This window comes from Sebastes umbrosus, chromosome 8, assembly GCF_015220745.1.
Source record: "Sebastes umbrosus isolate fSebUmb1 chromosome 8, fSebUmb1.pri, whole genome shotgun sequence".
NCBI lineage: Eukaryota > Metazoa > Chordata > Actinopteri > Perciformes > Sebastidae > Sebastes > Sebastes umbrosus.
In genome coordinates, this window is record NC_051276.1 from 29,621,767 (window position 1) to 29,632,598 (window position 10,832).

At 39.8% G+C, this 10,832-nt stretch overlaps 1 protein-coding gene across 2 annotated transcripts in view; it reads right to left on the reverse strand.

The window, feature by feature from the left end:
• The window catches only part of LOC119492782 (protein FAM214B), a 30,688-nt gene extending 21,689 nt beyond the window's left edge, over positions 1-8,999 (reverse strand). For both annotated transcript variants that reach the window (XM_037777528.1, XM_037777527.1), the window contains exon 1: positions 8,665-8,999. The gene's annotated coding sequence lies outside the window, so the exon portion shown is untranslated. The remainder of the gene's footprint in view (positions 1-8,664) is intronic.
• Between the last annotated feature and the right edge of the window lie 1,833 nt (positions 9,000-10,832).

Sequence of the window (10,832 nt, forward strand, 5' to 3'; positions counted from 1 at the left end):
CACCGGACTGTCCAAATAAAGTGTTCCTCAAATAACTTGTTTGTTTTTCCATTACCAGATGTGCCTCTCTGTTCACTTCTGCAATCGTTTCTTGACTAGATTTTGCATGTGTGGAAATGTTTCTTTTGAGTATCTTGTAATCAGTGGATTTCCTCACAGATAATTAAAGTTTGGTGTGATCCAGTCTTCCTTTCTTTTATTTTCTAACATATTTACCTACTGATCTATAACTAACACTAACGTTATGTCATGATTTTGTTACTTTTTTCTATGAAATATCAAACACTTCCACTTGCAGGAGTAGAGGTCTACTCTGTGATGCTTTCTGGTGTCTGGTCAGAAAAGCTTTCCTTTACAGTTGGCTCACTTTTGTTGCGGGAAGATGGGAGTAAAAGGAAAGAGAAGGACACAATCAAGTAATGGTTGATACGTACAAGAAGAAAAGAGAGAGACAGTGCAATGGGAAGAAATGCAGAGATGGGGAGGAGTGTGGCACCCTGAGTCTTGGTGACAGGCCGGGCCAGCTCAGAGGATGGAATGTTCCAGAGAAATATGTTGCCTATTCATGGAGGACAGGATATAAAGCCCCATCTCTCTCTCTAGCTCCCTCTCAGCCCTCACTCCTTCACCCTGAATTCAGCTGCCTGTCTTTTCACCTCACTCTCTGTGTGCCCCCCCTTCTCCTGGCCTTTGGGTATTTTTTTTCTGTCCATCTTCCTTCAGCTTAAATCAATTCCTTTTCTCCCTTTCATGCTTGGGGAACTCGCACAGCATGGTGGTGCTGCACCACTCAGGCTGGTAGGGGCTGAATGTAGTCCAGCCTGCCATCTGGGCACTGAAATGAAAAGAAAGAACATCACTTTCTTCGCTATTTTGCTCACTAATACCTAACCAGGGTATGTTGTCGCTATTTAACCAGCCAACCTGACTGATGATTGGTTACTAGTAGGGCTGTCAATCGATTAAAATATTTAATCACGATTAATCGCAAGATTGCCCATGGTTAATTGTTATAATTATCTGTTCAAAATGTACCTTAAAGGGAGATTTGTCAAGTATTTAATAATCTTATCAATTGACAACACAAAACAATGACAAATAGTGTCTAGAAACCCTCACAGGTACTGCATTTAGCAGTAAAAAATATGCTAAAATCATAACATGCCCAACAGGCAACAACAGCTGTCAGTGTGTCAGTGTGCTGACTTGACTATGACTTGCCCCAAACTACATGTGATTATCACATATCACATGGGCATGTCTGTAAAGGGGAAACTCGTGGATACCCATAGAACCCATTTTCATTCGCATATCTAGAGGTCAGAGGTCAAGGGACCTCTTTGAAAATGGCCATGACAGTGTTTCCTTGCAAAACTTTAAGGAGCATTATTTAACCTCCTTCCCGACAAGCTAGTATGACATGGTTGGTTGGATAACTTGGGTTGTCTAGTTTCATATGATGTCAGTATCTTCACTCTAACTGTAGCTTTAAAACTGAGTCCGCTACAACCTCCGAAAGATCGATTGCATTAATGTGTTAAAGAAATTAGTGGCGGCAAAACGCATTATTATCGCGTTAACTTTGACAGCCCTAGTGACTAGCCACAGTGGCATGGGGAGAAGATTACAATAGCGATTAGAGCTTGCTTCATTATATCCACATTTGTAGGTGTGTGATAATTTCACAACAGCAGAATAAGCTGAGGAAACAAAGCACCCCTTTACAATGACCTTAAGGATAAGTGTTAACCTAAACTAAAATACCAGCGAAGCTTGCACACGTGCATGTTTATGGACACGCACACATACACAGCGAGCGGCTCATCCATTTTGGTCTGCGGGGGGCGTTACGGGTTGAAGGGCGGAGAGAGGTCTGGCTAGGGTTAATCCTGAGATCAGTCTAACACAAACACACACATGCTTGTGCTCGTTAAGCAGCAGTTAATAATGAGAAGCTTTGGTATCACAAGAGTTGCAACTCTGTGTTTGAGCTCTATGGCAGGGCTGCACCCATTCATATACAAATCAAATAGGCAAACAGACATTACACAAGCACATAAATAAAACACAAGCAACCTAAATAAGTTGGACACAGGTCCTATATGTGTGTATGTCTCTTTGTATGAAAGCTGCCAATGTATCACATTATATGCATCTTAATTTTGCAATACCTCTCTGCATGCAAATATGATAATGACAGCATGTTTCTCCCATAATATGTCATCAAAATATGTCTGTCCAAAATGTCATCACTTTTCTCCTATTAGACATTTGTGTCAAATTGTCATAATAAGCAGATGAATTCTTGAGTTATGGCCAAAAACATGTTTTGTGAGGTCACAATGACCTTGACCTTTGACCACAAAATCAAATTAGTTCATCCTTGAGTCCAAGCGGACGTTTGTGCCAAAATTGAGGGAATTCCCTTCAGGCGTTCCTGAGATATCATGTTCACAAGAATGGACCGGATGGACGGACAACCCAAAAACATTATGCCTCTGACCACGGCTGTCATCGGTACAGAGGCATAAAAACATTCTGATTCAACATGATGATGCCAGATGACTAGTTGATCACACTGTGAGACTGATCTTTTCAGATAACTCGTCACTGGACACTCAACCATACATGCAGTATATTGATCATAATTTGACATTGTATAAAAGGTAATTTCTTCAGTCCATCTGGTGACCGTTTCTCAACTGTGTCATGACACTGATAGTGTCCTCTGCTTGTTACACTGGGCCGCAAACAAAGGGGATCCTGCCAAGGACAGTGCAATTTTGGAAAAAAAACTGCGCAGGCTCAGATTTTTCCTGGCTCCGATGAGACCCGCAAGAATGGCGGCCAGGCACACACACACACAAACATTTACAGCACAAAAATGCACCACAACTGTGAGTATACAAATAAAGACACAGATATGCCCCAGTGATAAACAAAAAGCTTCAGGGCTCCACTTCTGTAGGCCTACTGTGTGATTAGCTCTTGCTTCTCTAGGCATTTTGGAAAAGAAACAAACACACACACGCATACAGCACCATACTCCTTGAAGGTGTACAGTACACCACAGCTTTAAACCTCTTTGGGAGGACATGAGACGTACTAATGCTTTCAGGCCTGCAGGAAAATACACAATTGTTTTTGTTCTTTAATATTAGGAAAAACAAGATTGTTTCAGCTGAACCCAACATACTTCCAGTTCAGGTGCAAACATCAACACAAAAAAGCTCCCTATCCAGTTTGGATCATTACCTGAAGGTCATTACTGTTTCTTTTATAAATCCAAACATACAAATCCAGTATGTAAAATAATATTAATAATGAATTTCCAAGAGCGGTTATCACAGCTAACCAATGTGAAACGCTTTTTAATTTTTTGTAAAACTCAATTTAAGTGACAAATGATGCATGCAAAGGCCCGGGCCTGTCATACATGCTCAGCCTCTACAAGATGGAGAGACGGGAAAACAAGCAGCACAGATAGACGAGAGGGCTTTTGATGCACGGCGAGGGGAAGGAAACAAATGACAACGCACTGGAGAGTGATGGACAGAGGGAACAAGACAAGGACGAGAGGGAGAGGACACAGAGTGAACAGGTCTTAGCTTGATAAGCTCTGTGTTGACCTATATAATGCACAGAGATTCATCTGCCTTCCAACATCTACTCATTTATTCTGGGGGTTGTATGGAAGCAATATCAACAGAATAAATGGTTCACAGGCTACATACATAGAATTATATTTAGCCTGTGTATATGCACGCCAAGTCATCCACTAGGATCAAAACCCACTTACGAATATTGCATTTTAGACATCTTCCATGTTTGTTGCAGCAGCTCATTATTACCAATATACACATGTTAAACAACACATACTAAACTAGTTTTCTGGTTCTAGTTGTGATACTTTGCATGAATAAAACAACAAAGAATATCAATCCAGAATTGATGTATCAAGCAATATTGCGTGCCCAACTGTGGTTCCTGAGCTGTGGTAAATTCTCTCTGAGCAATCTTCAACTATAACCTTATTATAACCTTCCAATACCCACCTAAATATTGTAGTTTTATATTTGTGCATCAGTGTGGTAATTGTGGTACTGCCCCCGACTATGGCTGTAAGAAATAATTGATTAATCTGTCAATTATTTTTCCAAAAATGAAAAGTTCCCAGAGGCCCACGATGACATTTTCAAATGGTTTGTTTTGCCCAACCAACAGCCCTAAACCCAAAGATATTTAGTTTAAGATTGAATCAAATGGTTAAATAATCCTCTCTTTTGAGAAGCCTGAAGAAATAAATTAACAACTGCAACATGCAATTATTTTCATTATCGGTTAATCTGGCAATCATTTTCTTGAATAATCGATTCATTGTTTAATGAAATGTTAGAAATAGTGAAAAAATACCTTTCATAATTTCACAAAGCCTTAAGTGATGTCATCAAATTACTCGTTATCTTTTCCCCACTGAAAACCTAATAATATTCAGTTTACTGTCAAATAAGACAGCAAGTCCTCAAACTGAGAAGCTGGAACTAGGGAATATTAATAATAATATTCTGTTAATAATTCATCATAATAATAAATTGATTATCAAAATAGTTGCTGATTATTTTTCCGTTGATTGACTATTCGATAATGTTTGACATTTTTGCTTGATAAAATGGCTTAAATGTACATTCACAAGTACTGCTAGCCAGAGATAAAACTCTCACATACCCACACTGAATAGAACTGGATATCACAGCGCTTTGTCTCTCAGGGTGTAATGTCAAACCATGTTGATTTATTCAGCAGGTGGTACTGTCGCCTTGCCATCCTCCTCCTCTCTCTCTGGACTTCTGTTGTCAAATGTGTTTGAATAAAGTCGAGCAGGCTGCTACTATACATGGAGCTACCAAACACCCAAAACAAAGATGGAGCACTTGACACAAGACAACATTTTCAGACTGTCTCTCAAAAGATGTGATGCTGGTTTTCCATCCTTTAATGAAACATGAGAAAAATGAAATAATACTGAATATTAGCCACGTCTCAATATTTCCATTCTGCAGGTAATCTACTGCTGCACTGATCCTCAATGGGACGATATGTGCTGAAACATTGATTTATAGGTTTTCTAAATAACTGCTTCATCAAATTATGAGTCATTTAGGCAACTCCAGCATGTCACAAGCAGTATCCGCCCTTTGCAAGGTCAATCAGAAGCAACATTAAAATGACCTTCAATCCTGGCTGGAGTGGGCAGTTTGAGACACTTAGATTGTAATTACTGAATACCTCAACTTAATTTCATCCTTAAATATACTGCTTAGGTGACTACCTCATTATTTGAGTTTTCATTCCATTATTGCATTGCTGAGTTTGGTCTAATTATCAATAGACTTAGACCCTCTACCACATTTAAAATAGTCTCCTGATACTCACTTATTCTTGAACAAGCATGCTTGAAATCATTGACATTCCCTTCAGTGCCCTATAAATAGGATAATCTATTAACCACAGTCAGTCAATGCTAGAACACAGTTACAAACACATGGAATCTGCAGGTTTGTAAGAGGACTAACTAGTCCCTCTTATTGACAGTTAAGTGGACTAACTGACCTTAAATGTTAAGCCTGACACTTGGTTTAAAAGGTGTCGGTTTCAAGGTCAAAGTGGTACCTGTCAAAGCTGCACAGGTGCTATGAGGAATAAGCTATTATTAAGAAAGAGAGAAAACAATTTAAAACATGTACTTTAAGCTTTAAAAAGTGTGATTTATATAAAGACTATCTCCTTACAACAGCCTTTTTGCATAAGTGACAACCATTTGGTGAAAATACAAGCAAACACACACGCATTCACACACACAGTTGCCCTTTGACCTCTCCTCTTGTTCATTTTATCTTTCATCTCCACCTGCCACTGCTCTGTCCCTTGGCTGGACAAGGTATCTTATAATAAAACAGCATCACTCTGATTGACTCTCTAATCATTTCAGCAAATCTAAAACCCATGGTTGGGACCCCGGAGGGGGTCATGAGATGATGTAAACTTTTAAAACATCTAGTAATGCCATATACTGCCTATAATCTGTGTGATAGATTTATAATCTTTAAAAAATGCATACAATTTTATGCCACTGGGCTTCCACAAACAGTGGATCGAGTAAGTAAAATAAAAATATGTAAGGGATAATGAACAGCGAGTCGGTCATTGTTGTGAAATAAGAGAAAACTACATTAGGTATAAGCTCATTTGCACGTTTACACACACAGCACCTTGTACACTTATTTGCACACTATATGCACTTTGCATTTTAATGCTATTATGCTGCTATGTCGAGGAGCCAAAACAAAATAATTTTACTCTCTTATACCTGTATATTGAGATTTAACAATAAAGGAATATTGAATCTTGAGCTCCTAAAACAAGTGCTGTAGTTTTTATCATTATTATTTTAGGACAAGAAAGACATTGTTCTGTGTCAGTCTACCAGTCAAAACTGGTTCTTGGTGTTGATTTAAGGCTATAAAACATGTATTCACAGTGACATACACATGCTTGTACAACTACATTTGCTATCTTACCCTTTACATCTAACACTTAATAGCTAAATAGCTCTTTATTTAAGACAGGTAATTTAGCTCTCATAAGGATGTAAATTGCATGCACACACACACACACACTCACATGAGAGATCAATATAGCCCAGAGCAGTGTTGAGTACTGGATCTAACCCACATAATCATCTGTAATCTCTGACATCAAATCCTGCAGAGACACATTGGAGGGCTGACAACAAGCCTTCATCAGCTCAGAGCGTTTAATAGCCACCCCCACTTGCCACACTCACAAAGCGCTGCCAGGTTGAGATGCAAAAAAGAAAAAGGAGAATTGCAACCGTGAACCATAACCACTCAGTTAGATAGCCGTAAGAGGTACGGAAGCTATATTCCATTTGCTCAAACATAGGTTGGGTGCACAGGTGCCCTTTAACTTGGACTCCTTAATGTCACAGACTAGAACTAAATAAAACGGTATACTGTAACTGAACTGCAGGCAAGGTAAGAAGAGACACTTGCAGGCCAATGTTAGACGGAGGCTGTAACAGTGTTAGTCTGGGCATAATCTAGTTAGTCAGAAGAAACTGGGCTCTTACAGTATTACAAGCTTCAAGTTAGGGTCATGTCGACCATAATGTACTCTTCTAAATAGCATAACTAGGTACTGATGGCTCTGTATATTACCATGAAAAAACACACTCATGACCACACTCTTGCTTAACTCAACGTCCTTGACTGGGCAGTAAGCATAGAAGCAAACAGACCAGTCATCACTGGGAATTCCTGCTGTTGTTTTCCTTCCACGCTAAAATGTCCCACACTAATCCTTGCTGAGTTTTTGATCACTCCCTATCTTTTCTTTTGATGTGAGAGGATTTTCTAAGTTTCTTTGTCTCACCTGAATACACTGAATTAATGTCTTCTCTTTTATATTTTTTGCCCAGTGTGTTTTAGCATTTGGGAACTTAAGTGAAAGAGTGATTGTGCATGGGACAAGCCCAGACTCAGGACCCAGGCCTGCTGAACAACATGCACCTCGCCTTCAGGGTTGGTTACAGCAAAGATCTGCGTGACGTCACACTCAGCTGAGGACAAAGCCCACTGGTTTCTCCCAGACAGAAGGGTGGGGGGTGGCTGTCAGAGCAACGCAAGGACAAGCAAGAGAGAGAGAGAAAAATGTCGACTTATTGCAGATGGATTTACTGCGGCAATGACTGTGTGTGCGTGTGTGCAGAAATCTTTTTTATTAACATACATGTGAGACAGCTGATGAATTCCCATATGCACGTGTGCTGTATGGGCTGATGCAGAGTGAGTCTGACTGCATATACTTGTGCCTAATGTGTGTGTCAATGCCATCCTGTCCTGCATGTCAGGACAATGGGAGGCAGTGCATCACAGGCAGCATTATAACACAGTAATAACTGACTCTACTCTAGCACTTTATAGATTGTACATCTACTGTAACAAGGTGTCAATGCTCCCTTCACTGCATGATGCAATGCAATTCCCAAGTGCAATCCAAAGGGAACAATACGCCTACTGCACTCCTCATCTCCTATAAGCTTTATCATCATCACTCCATCCGCTGAGTTATAGTCATAATCTCACAGATATACATATATATAGGCCTAAAGACTACATGCTAGTGCTGGTTGATCCCTCCTTCTTTGCACAGCCCATTATGCACAATGCCAGGAGGGCATCAGTGTGCAGTTATAACTAAATATTTGCACATGCATTTTGATTAGATACACACACACCCACTCACGATGGTGATTAATGCATTGGGATTTATATCCCTAACCACTGCAGACTGCATGCACACGCACACACACACATAAAGAAAGAGTGAGGAAGGCAGACAAAGCAATGGGAACGCCCCCTACACCAGGCAAGCTGTACTGTCAGGTCATCAGCTGGTTTAGGCTGGATTCCAATCATTCTTTGCACAGATTAATTAAAGGGAAATGATTACCTGCATGTGTCACTGCAAGCATCCATGAATCACAAAAATAACCTTTGTATAATGCAACATCTATCATTTAAAGTGCAACACAATGCAGAAGATTTAGCAAGCCAGATTTCACAGGTTTTGAAGGCTACTCACCAGACAAAAGGTGGACTCAGGAGGAAAAACTCAAGCTTGCACTGACGTGTCCCAGTCGTTTGGCCTTTCTTGTTATCTATCTGCAGCGTTGTCGCATTTCAGGTAGCTAAAGGGTAAAAAATCGACTTCAAAAAGCTAAAAAGCTGTTAAAACCTTATCTGGATGTCTGATTGGTAAGATAATCTGCCAGATTCAGTCTCTTCCTCCCACTCTGTCTTGCCACATAGCTCGCTAGTAGGCTGACTACGTCCCTTCCTCTCTGTGTGCCTGTCTTTTTGTGTGCTCGCAGCTGTTTTCGTTGTTTCAACCTTTGCCTGAATTCCTCCTCTGGCCCTTTAAGCGACAACGTTTCCGGGGTTCGTCAGTTAATATATAGAGGGGGCGGGGCTTCACGGCCAGCTGAGCGCCTGTCATTTAACTGATTGGCTGCTTCTATTCCTCTCAGCCAATCAGCGCTCAGGGATTACGCCTTCTTTAAAATATGCATAAATCCTGCTCTGTGATTGGATGAGGGATTAATGTAAGAAACGCCCAGTACACGTGCTTTTTCTCCCCTCCCATTCTTTAGTGCAAAGGATGGCTGTTATACTGGAGCTCTGGCTATCAATAGATCTTCTAATATTTAACAAAAAAATACAACAAAACATGATCTGATATGAAAGCAAACACTTTATTCATTCATTGTCACTGTGCAATATCATTTTCCACTTGTGCAATTTTGTTAATAGTCTGTTTATTGTCACTACTGTATATACTGCTCCTATTTTTATACTTCCTTTTATTTAAATGGTTCATATTTTGTTACACTTTGTTTAGCTCTTTTTTTACTGTGTTAGCTGATGCATCTTGTTTTTTGCACTATCCCCTTTGCTGCTGTTCACTGCAAATGTCCCCACTGCAGGACTAATAAAGGAATATCCTATCTTATCTTATCTTTATACAGTCACACAGTACTGACATCAACATGTGATATATATTTTACAGTTTAGGGTTACATTCAAATGTCAAATGTACACATTGCTACCCCATTTTCTTCAGTTTTGTAGTGAATCAGCCATAGCCATGTTGTCACATAGCTAAGAATAGATCAGCTACACGTTGTATTCCCCATATTGCCTTGCAGCTGCACTGAGCTCCACGCCCATATACCCAGTGCACACTGGGGCCTGATTATACCTTGTCATGGAGAGGAGGAGGCCTGTACAGATAAAAGAAAGGCCGGCTGTGAGCTCAGGGAGTGGAATATATTGCATTTACTGCCCTTGGCCATTCATCCATCTCTGTGCTGACGTTCCCCTTTGTCAACGTCATTGCAAAATTGCCTCTCTCTGTATTTGTTTTTTATTCCAGACGGGTTATGCTGCATTAAACATTGCAGGGGATTAGAACCAAATCTTTATACCTATTACAAAACCAGTTATCAAGTGATTAGCATTTTAAAAATGATTCCTCGTCATGGATGAATTTGAATGAGCAGCAGTAGTTGCAGACTAAGCATGCATACAGACAATAGTTGGATTTTGCAGGACCCCTGCTCTGTGCAACATGGGTGCAAATATACCATTTTAAGTGGCAAATCAAGTTATCGTTATCATCATCAACTGCAAGTTTTATGAGAACTCCTATTACGAGAATATTTTACCTGACCATCTTTAAATTAGCTTCTGGAGACAAGAAATGTCCCTGAAGAGTGTCAGCGTCCCCACACACCACTGAAAGCTTTACTCACAGAAACTAACTTCCTTCTTTCTGTAATAAAGGTGGAACTTTCTAGTTTTAGAAAGCACTGAATCTAAAATGCTGATTCTATTGAGACAAAAGATATACACTTTTTTCAAACACTTTGTTTTCACATATTTTATCACATCTCTCAAAGTGACAAACATTTGCATATGCAGCCTATAAGCCTTTTCCAGTAATGCATCACCTAACATAGATCATGAAAAGGGAAATGAAAGCTCATAATTTGGTTGTACAAGTTCTCTGCAAAAAAGAGACGTGTTTATTGTTGGAGGTTTTAGAAACACTGAGAATAACACTGCTCATTATGTGTATTGCCATTTAGGGTTATTGGCAGACAGAGACAAGACACAAAAAAACCTGCATTATTCGATCGTGCTGTCTTTTACTGCCACATAAGTACAAACAAGGATATACATCCTTAAAAT